Here is a 23,509-nt window from a genome sequence, read left to right as displayed (position 1 = left end):
CTATTAACAACACAGCAAATTGTGCGTCATCTGCAAATTTCTCAATCATGCCTCCACATTTAAGTCCATATGATTAACATATACAACAAACAGTAAGGAACCCAACATTGAGCTCTGTGGAATACCGCTGGAAACCGCCTTCCATTGGATGGAAAAACATCGGCCATTACCCTTTGTTTCCTGTCGCTGATCTAATTTTGGATTTAACCTACCATCTTTCCCTGTATCCCACCTCACTTTCTGACCTGACTGCCATGTGGGAACTTGTCACATGTCTTACAAAAATTAATGTTGTGGGGATGCCAACATTGTACTGGGGTGAGCACAGTATGAAGTTTGACAACACCAGGTTAAAGTCCAACAGGTTTGTTTCGAATCAGTAGTTTTTAGAGCACTGCTCTTTCCCCATCCACCTGAGGAAGGAGCAGTGCTCCGAAAGTACTGATTTGAAACAAACCTGTTGGACTTTAACCTGGTGTTGTAAGACTTCTTACTGAAAATTAATGTAAACAACATCCATTGCACTACACTCATCAATCCTCCTTCTAGTTCCTTAAAATATTTGGTTAAGTTAGTAAGTCACGTTCTTCCCCAAAAAACACGCTGATGATCCGTGATCAATCCATGCCTTTCCAAGTGACAGTTTAACCAATAATTTGCGCACCACTGTGATAGATGCGGAGAGGATCTTTCCCCTTGTGGGGAAACTGCCGACTACGCCAAGTGTTGTATCTTCGGATTTTGAAGTTTTATTCAATTTACGGTTGCCGGTTGTTGTTGAGACATTGCTGAAACTCAGTAGAAATTCAAGTTAAAAACTTGTCAGGTGCAAATAAGAATTGTTTTATTTGAAGTTCATTGGTTACAACTTGAAAATGATTTAAAAGGTAGTTTGTAGACAATTTGATTTTCTTCAAAGAATCACAGGAATTATCTTCTGAGACAATAGCCTGAACAAAACTTTAAAAGTCAAAGGCTGAAGTCAAAGTATGAAAATGAAATAGGAATACAGAACTCTTTTCTAATTCTCTTTCTTCCTTTCTCTGTCTCTTTCTTCCTTTCTCTGTCTCTTTCTGTCTTTCTGTCTTAAGCGATCCGATCACACCCCAATATAATCCTAATTGGTTTAAGCTATATTCGAAACACATTTGATTTGATAACAAGCCGTCCATCCTCACGATGCAACGCCACTTCCAATTGTTGCTTATCTGCAACAATTAAGACGTTATGTCATCTCATCATAAACTGTTTTTTGACACAGTCTAAAATGTTTCGGCTTGCATACGTTATGGAATGTGGTTCAGGCTGTTATCACAAGTGGCCTGAAATCAGAACAATGGAGCCTTTAATTATTCCACCTTACAGCCCATGGGATTTAGCCCCTGTCCTTGAAAGAATGTGATGTTTTTATCAGTGGTTCTGTGTTTCCCAAACACATGTCTGAGTTTGGAAGTTGTATGTTTCTTTCATTTTAAAACTGGGATTTAATATTTATGCTTTAAACAGCCTTCTTACCTATATTAAGTGTATTTAAAATACCTGACTTCTACAGAAACCTAGAACTAGGGCGGGAAAAACAGTTCAGAATAGAGCTGAAAAGAAATTTATTCCCTCAGAGGATTGTTAGTCTTTGGAATTCGAATCCAGAGCAGTGAACGCTGGGTCATTGAATATATTCACTGCCGAGTTAGACAGATTATTGATCGACAGGGGCTATGAGGGAGACAGGCAGGAAAATGGAGTTAATGATCAGTCATGATCTTATTGAATGGCAGAGCAGACATGATGGGCCAAATGGTCTACTACAGCTCTTATTTCTTAGGATTTTAAGATACACAACATGATGTATTTGGCAAAATCTATAGAATGTGGGTTCCCATGGTTTTGGTTGACGACCCTGAACTCAGCTAGGATTGGTGAGTCAGAGGTTGATATTTATTTATTCCTAGGTGCAGAAGGATAGAAAAATTACTTCTAGGAATCACATACCAGCCCAAAGGATTCTCTTCTTAGCAAGCACCCAAATAATAGACCAGTCTGTAAAGTAGCTCTGACTGAGCCAAAGCAGTACATTGTGTTAAATCATAAATGATCATACTTACCTAACAGACAAAGTTGTCTAATACTAAAGATGTTAGGGTTCAGAGAACAGACATTATTGCCTTGGATCGGGGAAGCAGAACACTGAAACATCAAGCAGCTGACAGCAATATAGAACAAGAAATAATTTCCAAACGAAATACCTAATAGCAATAATTAAACAGTTTTGAAACTTTAAAAGATCTTGAAAATCTTTTACAAATCTTCAGGTACCAGGAATTCCAGAATAGACAAAGAAGATTTTAATCCCCTGCCCCCTACACCTGTAAACAGAATATTATTCCCATCCCTCCTACTTTCCCCCACACCCTCACAATCCCCTATCACTCCGACAAGCAAGTATGAACTGGGAAAAAATATCAAAGAAAAGAAACAGAAGGAGGTCAATCATGGTGTTTTGCTCAAATCTTGAAGGCCACCAGTTTATGCAGTGCAGTTTAAGTGGGGCAATCAGAAGATCAACACTGTGCAAGGAAGGACCCTGTTGATACTGCATAAAGACATTGGCCCAAAAAATGAACAAATATTAAGATGTACACATCGAATTACGGGAGAAACTGAAATATCATAAACAAAAGATATTTGATTTGATTTATTGTCACATGTACCGAAGTACAGTGAAAAGTATTTTTCTGCGGACGAGGGAACGTACACAGTACGCACATAGTAGACAAAAAAGAATAATCAACAAAGAACATTGACAAATGGTACATCAGCAAACAGTGATTGGTGACGGTGTGGATTAAGGGGCCAAACAACGCAAATACATGAGCAAGAGCAGCATAGGGCATCGTGAATACTGTTCTTACAGGGAACAGATCAGTCCGAGGGGGAGTCATTGAGGAGTCTTGTAGCTTTAGGGAAGAAGCTGTTCCTATGTCTGGATGTGCGAGTCTTCAGACTTCTGTACCTTCTGCTTGATGGAAGGGTCTGGAAGAGGGCAATGCCTGGGTGGGAGGGGTCTCTGATAATGCTGTCTGTCTCTGAGGCAATGAAAGGTGGCAAGCTTGTGTGATACATTGGGCTGAGTTCACCACACTCTGCAGTTTCTTGTGATCTTGGACCGAGCAGTTGCTATATCAGACTGTGATGCAGCCGGATAGGATGCTCTCTATCGCACATCTGTAGAAGCTTTTGAGAGTCGATACAGACATGCTGAATTTCTTTAGTTTCCGTAGGTAGTAGAGACGTTGTTGGGTTTTCTTGACTGTTGCATCAACCGTGAGTGGACCAGGACAGACTGTTGGTGATGGTGACCCCTAGGAACTTTAAACTATTGGCCATCTTCACTTCAGAGCCACTGATGCAGACAGGAGTGTGTGTCGTGCTATGCTCCTGAAGTCGATGATCAGTACCTTGGTCTTTCTGACAATTAGAGAGAGATTGTTTTTGGTACACCATGCAACCAAGTGATTTATCTCCCTCCTGTAGTCTGATTTGTTGTTGTTTGAGATGCGGCCCACCACAGTCGTATTATCTGCAAACGTATTGATTCAGTTGGAGGTAAATCTTGCCACACAGTCATGTGTGTATAGGGAGTACAGTAGAGGACTGAGCACACACCCTTGCGGGGCCCCTATGTCAAAATTATTGTGGAGGAGGCACTGTTGCCCATCCTGACAGATTGCAGGCAGTTGGCGAGGAAGTCAAGGATCCAGCTGCACAGGGAGGGGTCAAGTCCAAGATTGCGGAGTTTGATTATTAGTCTTGTCGGGATAATGGTGTTGAAGGCGGAGCTCTAGTCTATGAACAGCAGTATTACATAGGTGTCCTTGCTGACGAGGTGTTCGAGTGTTGATTGTAGAGCCAGGGAGATAGCATCTGCCATGGACCGGTTGCGGTGATAGGCAAACTGCAGTGGATCGAGACCGTCTGGGAGGCTGGCAAGTGATCCGTCTCATGACTAGCCACTCGAAGAATTGCATAACAGACGTCAGGGCCACCGGCCGGTAGTCGTTGAGGCAGGCTACCTTGTTCTTTGGTACTGGTGTTATGGTGGTCTTCTTGAAGGAGGTAGAGACCTCAGAGCGGAGGGGTGAGGTGGTGAAGATATCTGCGAATACACTCGCCAGCTGATCTGCGCAGGCTCTGAGTGCCAGCCCGTCGGGGATCGTCGCTTTCCGCGGATTCACTTTCAAGAAGTCAGCTCTTACCTCTGAGGCTGTAATAGTGGGTATGGGTGTGTCCAAGGCTGTTGGGCCGGGTGGCACTGATTCATTGGCTGACTGCTCAAAGCAGGCATAGAACTTGGTCCGATCATCGGGTAGGGATTCTCCAGTCCGGTATTCCGCTTGGCCTTGCTTTATAGCCTGTGATCTTGTGTAGGTCCTGCCATAGTCGTCGTGGGTTAGTGTCGTTGGCCTGGGCATCTAATTTGATGTGGTATTGTCTTTTTGCATTCCTGATGAATTTCCATACGTCGTACCTGGATTTCGTATATAGGTCAGGGTCGTCAGACTTGAATGCTTCCGTCCGGAACTTCAGCAGGGAGTGAACCCTTTGGTTGAGCCAGGGTTTTCGATTGGAGATTACCCGTACTGTCTTCTTTGGTACACAGTCCTCGACACACTTACTGATGAAGTCTGTGATGGTGGTTGCGTACTCGTCCAGATTAGATGCCGCGGCCTTGAATATGGGCCAGTCCACAATCTCCAAGGATGTCCTCAGATTCCTCGGACCAGCACTGCACTGTTTTCTTGACTGGCTCAGCACGCTCGAGTTGCTCTTTGTAAGCCGGAAGTAGGAATACCGACTTGTGGTCGGATTTGCCAAAGTGTGGTCGGGGAATGGAGCGGTAGGCACCTTTGATGCTCATGTAGCAGTGGTCCAGGGTGTTTGCACCTCTGGTGGGGCAGGAGATATGTTGATGGAATTTTAAGCACAATGGAGACATTTGACATTGTACAACAATTCAATTAGTTTTCCAGGGCCAAAGGTTGTTCAAAATGATCATGAACTTAGTACACCATTAACAACCGAGTTACACCTCATTCAACAAGTGTTTGCCTTTTTGGAGGACTTTACAGTGTGATTGGAGCTTATTAGAGGTCATAGTCTCAAAATAAGAGGTAGCAAATTTAAAACGGAGTTGAGGAGAAACTCCCTTGTCAAAAAGGGTTGTGAATCTGTGGAATTCGCTACCCAGAGTGTGGCGGATGCAGGGACAGTGAGTAAATTTGAGGAATTAAACTGATTTTTAATTGGTAATGGGTTGAAGGGTTATGGAAAAATGGAAGGACGATGGAGTTAAGGCCAGGATGAGATCAGCTATGATCGAATGGCAGAGCAGACTCAATGGTCCAAATGGCCTAATTCTGCTGCTATGTATCTTATGAACAGTGGAAGTTCTTGTCAATTAAAGAGATTTCATTCTGCAATGACTTGAACAGTGCACCCTGTATAGTGTCAGGGAGTCAACTTTTTTATTTCCACATTTAATTGCACATGTCGACGCCAACAGCTGCTATCAGTCTCACGAAGTACTGACAGTGAATGCTCACAGTTTTGCCATCATTACAATTGTGAAATCCAGGACATTGGATGGATAAATATAGGAAGTTATAATCAGTATGGCTTCAATTGTCTGTAGGATACAGACACAATCTCCATAGAGATATGAAACCTTTTCTACAAAACTGCTTGCAATTGTATCAGATAAAGGAAGAAATCTAGTTAGTGACCCTTGGAATTTCATTATGATTTGAATTTAGACAAGTTGGAACGTTGCCTCAGAAGGCAGTGGAATAAGAGTTGATGAATATTTTTAAGGCAGAGATAGGTAGATTCTTGTCGGGCAAGGGAATCAAATGTTATCAGGGTTAGATGGGGAATGCGCAACTCAACACAAACAGATCAGCCATATTATTGCATGGTGGAGCAGGCTCAAGAGGCTAAACGGCCTACTTCGGCTCTCATTTTGTATGTCCTGCAAGATTTTGCAGCCTTGTAAGGGTCGGTTAAACAAAAACAGTAGTGACTAGGTCGAGAAATATTTCACTCAACGATGTGTACATAGGAACATAGAAAATAGGGGGAGTTGGTCATTTGGTCCTTTGAGCCTTCTCCACCTTTCAATATGATCATGGCTGATCTTCTCAATGCCATACTCTCACGCTCTCCCCATACCCTTTGACACCTTTAGTGTTTCCTTCTTAAATATATTCAGTGTATTGGCCTCCACAGCCTTCTGTGGTAGAGAATTACACAGGTTCATCACCCTCATTTCAGTCCGAAATGGCTTATCCTGTATCCTGAGACTCTGACACATTTTTCTAAACCCTCCCCCGCTACGGGAAACATCATCCCTGCATCCAGTCTGCCAGCCCTATTAGAACTTCATGGGTGGGATTCTTGGGTCTGCCAGCAGAGTTTTGTAGTGTGGCGCGCCCCACAGCCAGTCAATTGGACTCCCCACATCAGAAAACCCGTGGACGTGGGTGCGCTGCCTGTGGACCGGAGGATCCCACTGACGGAGAATTCCGCTGCATATGTTTCGATTAGATCCCTGCTCATTCTTCTAAACTCCAGTGAATACAGGCTTAGTCAACCCAATCTCTCCTCATACAACAATCCTGTCATCCCAGGAATCAGTCTGGTGAACCTTTGAGGTACTCCCTCTGTGGTAAGTATATCCTTTCTTAGGTGAGGAGACCAAAAGCGCACTCAATATTTGAGGTGTAGTCTCAACAAGGCCCCGTACAGCTGCAGTAAAACATATTTTCTCCTGTACTCAAATCCTCTTCCAATGAAGGCAAATATAATATTTGACTTCTTAATTGCTTGCTGCACCTGCATGCTTGCTTGAAATGAAAATGAAATGAAAATCGCTTATTGTCACGAGTAGGCTTCAATGAAGTTACTGTGAAAAGCCCCTAGTCGCCACATTCCGGCGCCTGTCCGGGGAGACTGGTACGGGAATCGAACCGTGCTGTTGGCCTGCTTGGTCTGCTTTAAAAGCCAGCGATTTAGCCCTGTGAGCTAAACCAGCTTTCAATGACACCCAGATTCCTCTGTACATCGACATTTCCCAATCTATCACCATTTAAATAATACTCTGCTATTCTGTTTTTCCTACTAAAGTGGATAACTTCACTTATCCACGATGTATTGCATCTGACCTGTATTTTCCCCACTCACTCAACTTGTCTAAATCACCTTGAAGCCACTTCACATTCTCCTCACCATTCATATGCCCAATTGTGTCATCAACAAACTTGGAAATATTACACTTGGTTCCGTCATCCAAATCACTGACATATACTGTAAATAGCAGGGTCCCAAACACTGATCTCTGCAGTACCCCACTAGTCACCACCTGCCACTCAGAAAAGGACCAAATTATTTCTACTTAGTTTTCTGTCTGCTAATCAATTCAATCCATGCCAATATATTACCCCCAATCTCGTGTGCTTTAATTTTGCACATGAATTGCTTATGTAGGACTTTATAAAAGGTTTCTGAAAATGCTAATAAACCACATCTATTCGTTCTCCCCCATCTATTCTACTCGTTACATCCTCAAAGAATTCAAGTAGTTGTGTCAAACATGATTTCCTTTTCATTATTCATGTTGACTTTGCTTATAATCCCGTCAATATTTTTTTTAAGTGTCCTGTTATCACATCCTTTACAATAGCCTCTCGCATTTTCTCTACTATTGATGTTAGGCTAACAGGTCTATAGTCTCTACTATTGATGTTAGGCTAACAGGTCTATAGTTCCCCATTTTCTCCACCTCTCGTTTTTTTTAATAGTGGGGTTAACCTCGCCACCCTCCAATCTCCTGGGATTGTTCAGAATTATCCCATTTCGGACTGTAATTATTTTTTAACCTACTCATGGAAGCTTTTGCAGCCTCTTGCATGTTCCTTGCAAATTTACTCTTACACTCTATTTTTCCTCTTTATCAATCACTTCGTCCTCTTTTGCTGAAATCTAAATTGCTTCCAATCCTCAGGCTTGCTACTTTTTCTTGCAAATTTATACAACAGCTCTTTGAATCTAATGATATTGTAGTGTACATTAACGTTTTGAACTTAAAATGTAGTGGGCATGATCAAAAAGTTCACAGAATACATGAAAATTGGTAGGGTGGTAGATAGTGAGGAATATAGCCGTAGACTGCAGGAAGATATCAATGGACTGGTCAGATGAGCAGAGCAATGACAAATAGAATTCAACCCAGGTACTACATTCAGGGAGAGCTAACAAGGCAAAGCATTACACTGTAAATGGCAGGATCCCTGCATAATGAAGATCAGAAAGACCTTGGACTTCATGTCCACCACATGTCCCTGAAGGTGGCAAAGCAGGTAGATAAATGCGATTAAAAAGGCATGTGGTATGTTTGCATTTATTAGTCGAGGGATAGAGTACAAGAACAAGGAGGTCATGCTGGAATTGTATAAAATGTTGCTTAGACCACAACTGGAGTACTGTGTGCACTTCTGGTCACTGCATTATAGTAAGTGTATGATTGCATCAAGAGGGTGCAGAGGTGATTTACTAGGATACTGCCTGGGAGGAGAGTATGACCCATGAGGAAAAACTGGTTAGACTAGGGCTGATTTCCTTGGAGCAGTGAAGGATGAGTGGGGACCTGATAGAGGTTTATAAAATGGCAGAGATAGAGTGGATAGAAAGGCACTTTTTCCATTCATAGAGGGGTTAATAACCAGGAAAATAGCTTTAAGGTTAGGGGTAGAAGGCCATGGGGGGGGGCCAATGAGAAACTTTTTGACCCAGAGGGTATTGGGAGTCTGGAACGCACTGCCTGAAAGGGTAGTTGAGTCAGAAATTCTCATAAATTTAAGTAGTATTTAGATATTGACTTGCATTGCCATAACTTCCAAGGCTATGGGCCAAGCACTGGAAAATGAGATTAGTGTAGTCAGATCTTTGACAGATGGACCGAATGGCCTCCTTCGGTGCTGCAAATTTCTATTGATCTAATACTATCCTTAATTTTCTCTTAAGGGATAGCTGATTAAATACCAGCTGAATTAAAATTAAATATTAATATTTAACCATTTGCTAACACGATAAAAACATGCTTAAAATTAAGTCAAGAATACGTAAGATTATAGTTTGCTCATGTTTAAAATGCATAAAATACTGCTACGATTTGACTATTATTAGCAAGGATATGGATCCCAATGGTTAACAGACCACAGCAGTATACTTTCTTGGTAACAATCCAATAAATAATGTATATAAAGTCTGTCTTCTAGCATTGCTTTAAAATGCTTAACAAACAGGTAAATCTAAATTTAAATAATTTAAACTTATTATTTAGTACTTCATGTTATCCTCATCACAAAAGAGCAATTATAATTTTCATGTCCTTCTGGAAGAATAAGGCCAATAACAGTTAAGAGAAGTATATTAACTTAAAAACATGAGAGAAGTCAACGTAAAGAATCAGCCACCTCATCTCTCTGCTGTAGCAAGGTTCGTGTAAGTCGCTCCAAGCAATGTGCACATATCACGTGGCAGTGGCTTTCAAACTGGAGTCCATGGATTCCCGGAGTCTGTTGAGACTTTCCAGGGTGTCCAGAAATATTAAAAGCTGAACAGGGAAGGCCTTATTGGGGTTGGTTTAGCACAGGGCTAAAGAGCTGGCTTTTAAAGCAGACCAAGACAGGCCAGCAGCACGGTTCAATTCCCGTACCAGCCTCCCCGAACAGGCGCTGGAATGTGGCGACTTGGGGCTTTTCACAGTAACTTCATTTGAAGCCTACTTGTGACAATAAGCGATTTTCATTTCATTTCATATCACATGGTGGGCACATTCTGTTTCCACCTCCAACCTACAGAGTATTATATAGCCACAAATCAGAGATGTGGTCTCTTCCATGTCATGATAGTGTCTTCATGTGTCAAAAACTTACAACAGGTAGCAAAATTACATGATCTTTTTTCTAATCTAACTGGTACTTGATTTTATTTTCCTGTATAAGGGACTGTTATATCATATGTGCAAGACTGCAAACAGGGAAAACTCAACAGTGAGCCAAATTTACAGCTAATGCATAATGAAGATTTCATCTTATATGACTGATACAATCTGGGGTGTTTTCCTCCATTTGTTTGTGAATTATGTATGGGTATAATTACATGTATAAAATCAGAGTATCGGGTTCAATAACTTAGGGTCTTAGAAAATAATTTTTAGTTTGGGAACATGATTCTTTTAAAAAATGTAAATAGAAACACGATTGAAATTTTTGAAAACAAATGCAAATCACGTAAGCCTGGGTTGCTTACAGTTAACTAACAGGTGTTTATTAAATAAGGTCAGCTGTTAGTGAGGAAACTTAATTAATGGATGACCCATCGTTGAGCTTCTGGTAGAACCATGGGGCAGGATTCTCTGATCCTGAGGCTAAGTGTAGACGCCGTCGTAAACGCCGTCACGTTTCTCAACGCATCAACATGCCCTCAGGAGCAGCAATTCTGACCCTTAACAGGAGGCCAGTGCAGCATTGGAGTGACCCACGCCACTCCAGCTGCCAATCCCCGGCGTCAGATGGGTGCCGCAGGTCTGCGCATAGGCAGTGGGACCGCGCCAATGCACGCATGCGCAGGGGCTACCTTCTCTGCGCCGGCCCCGACGCAACATGGCGTAGGGCTACAAGGGTGGGTGGGAAACAAAAGAGGCCCCCAACCCGAGAGGTTGGCCCGTTGATTGATTTCTGCACGGCCGCCCTGCCCATCCCGGGCCAAGAACTGCAGGGGGGGGCCGTAGAGCGGCCCCCGTCCGGGGCTGCGCCGACGCCAATGGCGCCATTTCTCCGCTCTCCGGAGAATCGGCAGACCGACGTTGGGGCGGCGTGGCACCAATCCCGCCGATTCTCCAGCCTAGCGTTGGGGTGAGAGAATCCCGCCCAGATGTCTACAGTTGTTTCACTAAGAGTTTTAAATATTTTATGTAGTCCCAGATCAAAGGAAACTGTAAGCTGTTTTGTAAACATTCGGGTTTCTTAGTATAATCAGTTAGTCTGGAGAGATGATAATTATATCCATTAAAGGTATAAATATACTTCATTGTATTTGTTACTGCTTATTGTTAATTGTTGGTGGGTGTAAATTTGGGAGAAAATGTGAAAAAGGAGAATAAAAATATTTATTTAAAAAAAGGTGTAAATATACTCATGTGGGTCAAGAATCAAAGGATTGTTTTGAAGGTAAAAGAAAATGTGCTTAAATATCTGTTCAGAGCATGTCAAATTATGCCACATTGCTGCAGAGATGAATTGTAAGGTTAGGGAGGGAGAAAGAGAGGGAGAGAGAGTGAGAAGGGGGTTCTAGGACAAAATGTAAACCAGCTGTGGGAACAGGAACATTGAGGCCATAAAGAATCAAGGATGCTCCTAATATTTAAGAGTCACAAAGTCCTTCCTGTTTATTCCCTTATTTCCCCTTTTTTCTATTTTGTCATTATAATTTTTGATCCATGGGTGATTAATGGACATGTATTTTTAAGTCAAGCAGCAGAAAGAATGAGGTACTCCGAAGTTACACGAGAGAACACTCTGATAACCTCTAGTCTAAACAGAAGCTTGAGGCTTGTTGGGAACAGAGAAATGGTTTTCCTGGCGTAAAACACCAGTTTTCCAGACGGCATGGGGACTTAGTCCCAAAAAACAGAGAATCCAGCCCCAGAACTCACTCACTCCCTCTCTAGAAAGGCCGTGTGCTAAATTCCTGAAACTACCAATGCCTGAAGGAACCTAGTGAAAACCTCGAAACTGAAAGCAAAGTCTGAAGAGTAGTAAGGTGCTGGAAACACCCATTTGATAAAATTACTTTTTCTCTTTTACTTATGATTTTTTTTATCCCCTTTCTTCCCTCGGTGCTTATCTTTCTTGTGCATGTATATAGAGGGTGGGGGGGCAAGTGGGGAATTAGGAATTGGACAATAGTTAACTGTTTGTTTTGCTGCATATTCCATTAGAGTTCTTGTTACAAATAAACAGCAATTGTGTTTAAACTTACAAACCTGGTGACTGTAATTATTGAGCAGCCAAGTTCCAAATACTTCGGGTATTTTTCTAAGAATGATTGATTAATTCACTTGTCTTGTGATTCCGGGTCGAGTAGGGCAGCACGGTATCACAGTGGTTAGCACTGTCACAGCTCCAGGGTTCCAGGTTTGATTCCCAGCTTGGGTCACTGTCTGTGCGGAGTGTTCATGTTCTCCCCGTGTTTGCGTAGGTTTCCTCCGGGTGCTCCGGTTTCCTCCCATAGTCCAAAGATGTGCAGGTTAGGTGGATTGGCCAAGCTAAATTGCCCTGTTGTCCTAAAAGGTTAGATAGGGTTACTGGGTTACGGGGATAGGGTGGTTTGGGCTTAAGTAGAGTACTGTTTCCAAGGGCTGTGCAGACTCTATGGGCTGAATGGCCTCCTTCTGCACTGTAAATCATATGATTCTATGAAGTGAAGCAGGAATTGACTGAGCACTAGCCCAGGGTGTCGTGACACTAAGCAAGCATCCAGTGAGACGTGAGGCTGAGCTGAACAATCCACAGTCACCAGGTCTTAAAGGAAAGTTGGAGGGTCAATAGCCAAATGCTAATGGAAGGATACCCACAAAATCTTGCACCTCAGACAGCTGGAATGCTGAGAAGTCAAAATAAATTCTGGAGAGCTGGGTTGATCCCAGAATGAATGAACCTACAAGATTCATATAACGTATAAATGGAACGCAGAGGGAGTGAAGGGAGTACATGGTGTGGGGACATAAAGTTGAACTAGATTTATAATCTAAGTATTTTTAAACTATAGGATTTAGTTACAGCGATTACTTTGTTTAATTTTTTTGATAGATTATACAGTTTGTTTTTGTTGAAAATCTTATGGAGTAGGTCTTTCAGCTAGTCACTGATGGTTTAAATTTCTCTTTAAACATTAATGGTCCAACCAGTATCGTAATAGCTTTTTTTTAAATTTAGAGTACCCAATTCATTCTTTTCAATTAAGGGGCAACTTAGCGTGACCAATCCACCTAGCTTGCACATTTTTGGGTTGTGAGGGCGAAACCCACGCAAACACGGGGAGAATGTGCAAACTCCACACGGACAGTGACCCAGAGCCAGGATTGAACCTGGGACCTCAGCACCGTGAGGCCGCAGTGCTAACCCACCGGGCCACCATGCTGCCCTTAGTATCGTAATAGTTATGAGCATATGCATAAAATGTGTTTATCAACTCAGTAAGACTTACTTAGCAAAAGGATACTTCAGCACTAATGAGTAAATGATTACAGAGTATAGATATGCACTTTGCAGTCCTGAAAACTAATAGTTTTCATTTCATTCTTCATCTCATCTGCCACCTTAACAAGATACATTTTCCTCTTCCTTCAGGTGTTAAGGCGCGCAAGCTCCAACAACTTATGGGTACAAAAGTCCCTTTGGATCCTTATTCCCCTTCCCTCTGACCCCAGCACTCTTTTAATCCCACCTCTCTCCTTGTATTGACCTTCCCCTCTTCAATGCTGAATGATCTGTGCCTGACAAAGGAATTAGTTTTATCCCCTTATGCCTCCATCTCAATTAATTTTAGGTTCAGCACAATGTTGAACTCTTTTCTGTCGCCTTGCACACTTTTTTGGGCCAGAGTTCTGCCCTGCTCAATGGACCCTTTCACCCATCTCCCAGTATTCTCCCTGCACAAGGACCCCTCACTTTGGCCTCTTGCCCGCTCTTTATCCTGGACTGTCTGCATGACATCAGCTGTCTTAATTTTTCTGCTTCCCTCATCCACTCTTAACGACTCTCCCTCTGTTGCACACCATTCTCTCAAGTCAAACACGGACTTTGTTAACAAATCTGCTGACAAGAATAGTGCTGTTGCCTGGTATACCAACCTCTACCTTGCGCCACCTCTCAGACACCTCCGCCTACCTCCCCCGGACCATGACCCCAGCACCAAATATCAAACCATTGTCTCTAGGACTCTCAACATTCTCATCTCCTCTGGAGAACTTCACTCTGTATCCTCCAATCATACAGTCCCATAACCCCCTACATTCCGTTTCTACCTCCTTCCTAAAACAGGACTGTCCTTGTAGACCCATCACTTCAGCCTGTCATCCAATTGTTTAGCAAACCATTCAGTTCAAGAATAAGTGTAGTGATTACAGTACTTTAGTTTGGATTACATTTCATACAATGAAAAACAGAACCCTAGTCAGTCCAGGGTGAGCTTGTAAAACAGGTACTCTCCTGTGCCATTCTCAGGGGCTACCTGAACTTATTTTTTCCTATCTTGATTCTATTTTTTTCTCTCCTTGTCAGTCTCTTTCCGACCAACATACATGATTTTTCTGACTCGCCAAGTCATCTCACCAATTTCAGTTTCCTACCCCTAACCACTTCCTCCTCACTCTCCTTCAACTTTCTCACTTCCTCTAAATAAAAGGTGTGGCTACAGGTATCCACATGGGCCCTGAGTTATGCCTGCCTTTTTGTGGAGTATGTGGAACATTCCTTGATGCAGTCCTGTTCAGGCTTCCTCCCACAATTCTTTTTCCAGTACATTGATAGCTGTGCTGGTGCTGCTTCCTGCTCTTGTCTGAAACTGAAAAAAAAATTACTTTTGATTCAGATTTCCACCCTTCTCTCAACTTCACATTATTCCTATCCGACACTTCCCTTTCTTGACTTCTCTCTCCATATCTGGGGATAGACTCCGACTCCCACAGTTACCTCGACTACACCTCCCCACACCAATCTTCCTGTCAGGATTCTATTCCATTTTCCCCGTTTCTTGGGTTTATCTGTTTTGATGATGCCATCTTCCATAATGGCACTTTTGGCATGTCTTCCTTTTTCCTCAACTGAATTTCCTTCCCCAAACCCCCCACTGGCCGAATTTTCCAGCTGGTCCCAATGGCAGCGAACCCCCTTGCAGGTTTTCTGATGCGCGGGAGGTGCATAAAACAGGAAACCCCATTGATAGCGGCTGGGCCAGATGATCCCACCACCGGCCAGTGACAGGTCGCCTCGGCCACTGCAAAACGAGCAGCGGGTGGCATGAAAATCCCACCTATTATGTTTGACATGACTCTTAACTGTATACAATCCATTTTCTGCACTTCTACATCACCCCTTCCCCTTGCTCCCAGAACCTGAATAGGGCTCCCCTTGATCTCACTTTCCACCCATTCAGCGTCCATGTTCAAAGGATTGTCACCTGCCATTTCTGCAAACTCCAGCATATTGACACGGCCGTACACATTTTCCTCTCCCCTGACAGCATGCTGACGAGAACATTCATTCCGCGACACCACGGTCCACTCCTCTATCACCCCAAACACCACCACAAACTGGGTATGATCAATAAATGTGGCCTTGCTAGCCTTGTCAACATCCTAAAATCTACGTCTCGGGAAAAGAATTGTGTTTTGCTATAAGCAACATTAAGGAACACTATTCATATATGCAAATTACACCACCGTAGCAATTCAATTTTAGTTAAAACATTTGGATAGTATTTCTATCACTAATAGCCTGATGTTTTTGTTTTGTTGAACATGTCTAGCTGCATAACATTCAGTTAATTATGTGAATAATTTATTTGCCCTAACACTATATTAAAGCATTTTGTCCCATTGTCAAATCAAACAACGTGACCCTTGAAGGATACAATGCTGTCTGAATGTTTAAATGCTGCAGTTACTATTTTTCACCTTGAGAAACAATATAAACATACAGAATAAATTAAGCAATAACATAATGAAATTATGTTTCGCAAGATTAGCTTTAGCTAGTTGATTTACATTTTTAAGCCTATTCTGCTTATCTCACATTACCACTCTTCCTCTCCACACAATAAAACTTTATGAGACAGGAAATGGGCAGGCAATTGGGTTTTGCACCACTAATCACTGTTGTGTCTTCATCTCATTATTATGCTTAAAAATCTATAAGCAGCATCAGCATTTACCTTGAACATGGCCATTAATGAAAATACCTTTCCTAAATAAATTTGTTTTAGGCATTGTATAGTATTTTTAAAATTCATTTTCCTAATTTTGCCTTATTTTGGATCTTCGTAGGGCAGCACCATGGTGTAGTGGTTAGCACTGGGTTCGATCCCGGCCCCAGGTCACTGCCTGTGGGGTTTGCACATTCCCCCGTGTCTGCGTGGGTCTCACCCCCATAACCCAAGGCTGTGCAGAGAAGGTGGATTAGCCACACTAAATTGACCCTTAATTGAAAAAACAAATTTGGGTCCACATGCCCATGTGTGATCCTGTGATCTTTACCCGGTTCACCCGTTAACTCATCACCAGGAACTAAGCAAATACCTCTTATTTAAACCCACAAAAACTTGCTGCTTCATTCAAATTGGCCACGCACATTCAAAGGGGCTTCCTCTCCAAAACATACTGATTATGGACGGAAAGAGTAGAAGTGTTTCAGTTCTCTCTCAAACTTGTCTGTTACAATAAAACTGCCTCAACAAGAAACAGACCTTTTCATATTAATGATCTGATCTCTTTAACTCTGTGCTTTACATGTCTTAACATAATTAAATTACACCTACCAGTTTAAGATACAATACAGTTTTACACATTTTCACTGTCAATTTTATTTTTAAGAATTTTAAGAAACTTCACAAATCAAAATAGGATACTCTTCAAAATGAAGGTTAAAAAGCAGAGCATTTTACAACATAAAATAAATACCCTGATCTAATTGCATTTGAAACAAAATTGCAAGTTCCTGCTCGATGATATTATTGAGCTTCCAAGCGATTTCTCCTGCTCCACCTCACTCCAGAAAGATTTCAGATCTTTGTTGACACAGACCAACTTGATCACATTCCAGGATAATCCATGAACAGCTTCAGGATAACAGAACGGTATGCATGTTAGGAGCAATGAGTAGGAATTGGAAACTCCAATGCACTGTGACTTTTAAATAGTATTATATAGGTTTAAATAAAATATACAAAGTAAAACTTTAACTGCAATAAAAATATGCATCTATACATTCTGTTCAATAGTGAATACCCAGATGATTCTAGTTAATTTAGGTTCATCATAAACCGTAAGAGATCACCTCAAACTATCTGAAATTACAACTGATCCTCATGTTACAAAAGTGACCTGAATCTTACTTGTTTATTTTATAGTATGTACTTTATCCCAACAATTAACAATTTTAACTTGCATTCACAGCAAGTTTACCAGCACCAGCCAGAGCCATCAACAACTATTCATCAATTACACAGCTACACAAAGCACAGCATCAGCAGAGATCACCCATATACAGCAATTAAAAAAGACTCGCTAAAACATGATAATTCAAACCTATAATTCCACATATTTGTGTACGTAATCTGTAAAAGTGACTGTGCCTAATTAATCAATTTGCTTTTGTCATGTGAGAGTACCTTTAAGAAATGGGTGTTTATCAAACAGCTGCAGTGATGTCAGAGCGTGGGTGGAGCTGGGCTGTCTGTCTGCTTTATTTTCGTTTTTGGGCTGACAGCTACAGTGAAATGAAAATTGCTTATTGTCACAAGTAGGCTTCAAATGAAGTTACTGTGAAAAGCCCCTAGTCGCCATATTCAGGGAGGCTGGTACGGGAATTGAACCATGCTGCTGGCCTGCCTTGGTCTGCTTTAAAAGTCAGCTCTTTAGCCCTGTGCTAAACCAGCCCAGTGTGTGTTTAGTTTCATTTTCAGAGTTGGAGCTGCATCCAGCCAAACAAGGTGTAATTTTTATCTCTCTGCATGTAAAGAAAGTCTTCAGATCACTTGCTAATTTAAAAGTGATAACTGCTCTCAGTAGAGAGTTTAAAACCTGCTATCTTTGTTAAAGAGGGTATTTGTCTTATGGATGTTGCGAGGAAAGATTAAGAGTACTGTATTATTTGAGGGGAGTATTTGAGTTGATAGTTGCTAAGATGTTTACTGTTTATAAAATGTTAACTGGATTCATAGAATAAACATTATTTTGTTTTAAAAAGTATTTTAGATCTCTGTTGCATCACACCTGTTCGTCCATGTGCTCCCCATAACCGAAATCTATTAAAGGTTGTGGGTCAGGAGAAATCCAAGATACACTTTGGTGTTCGTTAAACCCTGGCCCAGAACACTTTTCATATTTAATTGTTTACAATATTTCATAAGTTTCAATTATAAACTGGGATATTTCCTGCTATGGTTAAGATATACAAATTCTCGATCAGAATGCTGTTGCATAATCCCTCCCTATTTTATTTTATTTTCAGACAGATTTTCCTTTAGAGATAGAGCTTATATTGTCAATTGTTTAATTGTTAGGTTGTTTTAACATCACAATGCTGCTATCCTCAAAAAGTGTATTAACCCCTTTGTGTATAATTTGTCACAGTATTACAAGGATATCATTTATTTCTAAATGTAGTGGTGTGCCATAAAGTATTATGCACCTCATAACTATTGTTCATCCTTGAAACTTCCCAACTACAGCAGAGGTCAACGCAGAGACAAAATTTCAAAGCTGTTAATCTTTAGGTAATTTCCCTTGAGAGAAGTTTGATTGTGCAGAACATTCACATTTCAGTAGTTTTCAGTGATGCTGCAATAATTTCACTGCCCTATTTTCAATATTAGAGCAACGCACTATAGTTGCACAGCAATTCTTGTATGGGTCATTAACAACTTTAAAAAGCTTTTTCCAAATTATATGACAGTACATTACTGTTTCAGGACACAATGGCAGACTTTTCAGAAACTGAATCGAATTTTTAAATTGAGATACCCTCAATCACGACACAGGAGAGAAGATAGATGATTCAAAGGCTTTAATCATTTGAGAACTGTACAGCAGCCGAGAAGTGTGCTCATCACATGTTGCCCGAGTGAGCCTCATCTTATATACCGTTTCCTGGGGGTGGAGTCCCCCAGGGTTCCAAGCCCGGTCTTAAAGGGCCAATGCATTAAAGGTAAGGTACCATTATATCAGCTACTGATAACATTCATCACATTCACCCCCGTTTAAAAAAAAACACATAGTCCGTCGGGGGTGAAGTGAAGTTACAAGTTCAGTCTTGCGGGTGGTTTGACCGTCCGTGCTGACTTTCTCTGCTCCGGTGGTGGTGCCGTGGATATGGTCGGTATTGATGGTGGCATATCCAGGAGCACGGTTGACTGAGCCTTTGCCCGCCTTGGAGCGGAGGGGGTATCCGAGATGACTAGGGTGATCGGTGCCGGCTGGGGGGCAGGTGGCGCTATGGGGGGGGCGCTGTCGGGGTCGGTGCGCGGAGGGGAGCGTCGGTAGGAGTCGGTGGGGATAGCGTCGGGGTCAGTGGGAGAGCCAGCGGGTGCCAGGTCTCGCAGGGAGACGGTGTCCTGCCTGTCGTCGGGGTGCTCGACATAGGCGTATTGAGGGTTTGCGTGTAGCAGTTGGACCCTCTCGACTACAGGATCGGATTTATGGCTCCACACGTGCCACCGGAGTAGAACTGGTCCCGGAGTCGTCAGCCAACGTGGAAGCGAGACCCCAGAGGTGGACTTCCTTGGGAAGACAAACAAACGATTGTGAGGGGTCTCGTTTGTGGCCGTACAGAGGAGCGACCTAATGGAATGTATGGCATCGGGTAGGACCTCCTGCCAGCGAGCAATTGGGAGACTCCTTGACCGTAGGGCTGGGAGGACGGCCTTCCAAACTGTCGCGTTCTCCCTCTCCACTTGCCCGTTTCCCCGCGGGTTATAGCTCGTCGTTCTGCTCGAGGCGATGCCCTTGCTAAGCAGATATCGACGCAGCTCATTGCTCATGAACGATGTACTCCGGTCGCTGTGGATATAAGCGGGGAAGCCAAACAGTGTGAAGATGCTGTGCAGTGCCTTGATCACGGAGGCCGAGGTCATATCAGGACAGGGGACAGCAAAAGGGAAGCGGGAGAACTCATCAATCACGGTGAGGAAATAGATGTTGCGGCTGGTGGACGGGAGGGGCTCTTTGAAGTCCACACTTAGTCGCTCAAAGGGCCCTGAGGCCTTTATCAGGTGGGCCCTGTCTGGTCGATAGAATTGCGGTTTGCATTCCGCACAGATCTGGCATGCCTTAGTCATGGCCTTGACCTCCTCTGTGGAGTAGGGAAGGTTGCGAGACTTGAAGTGGACAAGCCGGGTGACCCCCGGGTGGCAGAGGTCATCGTGGATGGCTCTCAGGCGGTCTTTGTGCGTGTTGGCGCACGTGCCGTGGGACAGGGCATCGGAGGGCTCGTTGAGCTTCCCCGGGCGATATTTAATATCATACGTGTAGGTGGAGAGCTCTATCCTCCACCTCAAAATTTTGTCATTCTTCATTTTGCCCCGTTGTGCGTTATCGATCATAAAGGCGACTGACCATTGGTCGGTGATGAGGGTGAACTTCCTACCGGCTAGGTACTGCCTCCAGTGCTGCACGGCCTCCACTATGGCTTGTGCCTTCTTCTCGACTGCAGAGTGCCGAATTTCCGAGGCGGTGAGGGTTCGGGAGAAGAACGCTACTGGTCGTCCCACCTGGTTGAGGGTAGCAACCAGGGCGACGTCTGCTGCGTCGCTTTCTACTTGGAAGGGAATGGCTTCGTCCACCGCGTGCATGGCGGCCTTGATGATGCCGGCCTTGATTATGGTTGAAAGCCGACTGGGCCTCAGCCATCAGGGGAAAAACCATGGTCTTAATGAGTGGCCGGGCTTTGTCCGCATATCTGGGGACCCACTGGGCGTAATAGGACAAAAGCCCCAAGCACCGTTTGAGTGCCTTGAGGCTACGGGGGAGGGGGAGTTTCTTAAGGGGATGCATGCGGTCGGGGTCTGGGCCTAGGACCCCATTTTCCACGGCCTAGCCGAGGATGGCTAGCCGGGTTGTGCGGAACACGCATTTCTCTTTGTTGTACGCGAGGTTGAGGGCCCGGGCAGTCTGGAGGAACTTCCTCAGGTTTGCGTCGTGGTCCTGCTGGTCATGGCCGCAGATGGTGACGTTGTCCAAGTACGGGAAGGTTGCCCGTAAGCCGTACTGGTCCACCATTTGATCCATCGCCCTCTGGAAAACGGAGACTCCGTTTGTAACACAAAAAGGGATCCTGAGGAAGTGAAACAGCCGACCGGCTGCTTCAAACGGCGTGTAGGGGCGGTCCTCTGGGCGGATAGGGAGTTGATGATAGGCCGATTTTAGGTTGACCGTGGAGAATACCCGATACTGGGCGATGTGAGTCACCATTTCTGCTATGCGGGGAAGTGGGTAAGCATCGAGTTGCGTAAAGCGGTTTATGGTCTGGCTATAATCCACTACCATTCGTTGCTTTTCCCCGGAGCGGACTACCAATACTTGAGCCCTCCAAGGGCTGTTGCTGGCCTTTATGACCCCCTCTTTTAGTAGCCGCTGAACCTCAAACTTGATAAAAGTCATGTCTTGGGTACTGTACCGGCGACTCCCGGTGGCAACGGGCTTACAGTCGGGGGTGAGGTTCGCGAAGAGGGGGGGGGTGGCGCAATTTTGAGTGTCGCCAGGCTGCATACCATGAGTGGGGGCAGGGTCCGCCGAACTTCAGTGTCAGGCTCCGGTGGCTGCACTGAAAGTCCAGACCGAGCAGCAGAGGGGCGTAGAGTTGAGGAAAGATGTAAAGTTTAAAACGGGTGTATTCAGCGCCTTGAATTGCGAGGTCAGCGACACAATACTCCGTGATTTGGACCGAATGGGACACAGAGACGAGGGCGATAGTTTGGGAGGCAAGGTGGGTGTGCAGGGAGCAGCGTCTTACCGTGTCTGGATGGATAAAGTTTTCCGTGCTCCCGGAGTCGAATAGGCAGGGAGTGTCGTGGCCATTGATTCGCACCCGCATCATCGAGTTACGCAGGCGTTTCGGCCGCGACTGATCGAGCGTGATCGCTCCTAGTTGCGGGTAGTCAGAGTCCTCGGTTAAGTCGGACTCACAAAATGGCCGCCTGGAGTCACGAAATGGCCGCCACCGTCAGTCGCACGTGTTGGGGTTCGAAGATGGCCGCCGGCAAGATGGCCGCTCCCATGACTCGCACAAGGTCGATGACTTGTCGGAAGTGGGTGTGTCCGGCCACCACGCGGCCGCGTTGTGGGGCCTGTGAGACCGGGAGCTTGATTTCTGGGCCTGGTGAGGATTTTGTTTGTGGCCTTTGAGACCAGCCAGGCAGACTTTAGCGAAGTGCCCTTTCTTCCCGCAGTCATTGCAGATCGCGGAGCGGGCTGGGCAACGTTGCCGTGGGTGCTGACCTTGCCCACAGAAATAGCATGGGGAACCCCCGGAGTGAGCGGATCGCCACGCGGCGCAGGCCTGTAGCGTGGCCGAGTCTGGAGGGGATCGAGAGGGGTTTGCAAGGTCCGTGGAGTATGTACGGAGGTTACGGTGGGCTGTTTCTAGGGAAGAGGCGAGCGTTACCATGCCTTGCAGATCCTTTGTCCTGTCTTCTAGGAGCCGCTGCCGGATGTACGAGGACCTGATACCAGACACAAAGGCATCGCGAATATGCAAGTTCATGTGGGTTTCTACCGTCACTGCTTTATGGTTGCAGTTCCTCGCGAGCACAGTGAGTCTCTCCACGTACTCGTCCAGAGTTTCCCCGGAACGCTGGCTTCAGGTTGAGAGCAAATGTCTGGCGTGTACCTCATTAATCGGCTTCACGAAGCGTTTCGTCAGTATCTCGACCGCAGCTTCGTAATTTGCAGGGGTCTCGATCGCGGAGGAGAGTCGGTGGCCCACCCGGGCATGTAGTAAACGCAGCTTGCGAGCGCCGTCGACCTCAGTCGCTGAGGAGTCAATATAGTCCTCAAAACACCGCAGCCAATATTAAAAAATTTCCGGTGCTTCCGGAGACCAAGCGTCCAGGTTGAGTTTCTCCAGCTTTAGAGCGCTGTCCATCTTGATGCATCAGATGATTAAATTGAGATACCCTCAATCACGACACAGGAGAGAAGATAGATGATTCAAAGGCTTTAATAATCTGAGAACTATACAGCAGCCGAGATGTGTGCTCATCACATGTTGCCTGAGTGAGCATTATCTTATATACCGTTTCCTGGGGGCGGAGCCAGAGGCGGAGTCCCCCAGGGTTCCAAGCCCGGTCTTAAAGGGCCAATGCATTAAAGGTAAGATACCATTATATCAGCTACTGAAAACATTCATCACAAAAATATTCAATTTCAATCATTCAGTTTTAAAGGTGGTGAATAATATTGTGAAAATCGATAACATTTGACAGCCTGGCAAAACAAAATTACAAGATGGGATGATTGAGGATATGCGTATTTTCCTTTGGCTTTCAAGGAAGGCAAACATTTGCTGCTGTTGCACAAAATCTGGGAACTGTAGTCGCCAATTATTCAGTGTCTCAAACACTGTTAATTGAAAGAAAATGTTACCCTTGGACCACTTCATTACCGTCAAATTCCACT

At 44.1% G+C, this 23,509-nt stretch overlaps 1 protein-coding gene across 1 annotated transcript in view; it reads right to left on the bottom strand.

The window, feature by feature from the left end:
- dlgap2a (discs, large (Drosophila) homolog-associated protein 2a) overlaps positions 1 to 23,509 on the bottom strand; it is a 1,284,003-nt gene that overhangs the window by 1,259,307 nt on the left and 1,187 nt on the right. The gene's annotated exons all lie outside the window — the stretch shown is intronic.

The sequence above is a fragment of the Scyliorhinus canicula genome, chromosome 6, assembly GCF_902713615.1.
Source record: "Scyliorhinus canicula chromosome 6, sScyCan1.1, whole genome shotgun sequence".
Taxonomy (NCBI): Eukaryota; Metazoa; Chordata; class Chondrichthyes; order Carcharhiniformes; family Scyliorhinidae; genus Scyliorhinus; species Scyliorhinus canicula.
Note: the sequence above shows the minus strand (reverse complement) of the source record. Positions and strands in the feature narration are given on the sequence as shown.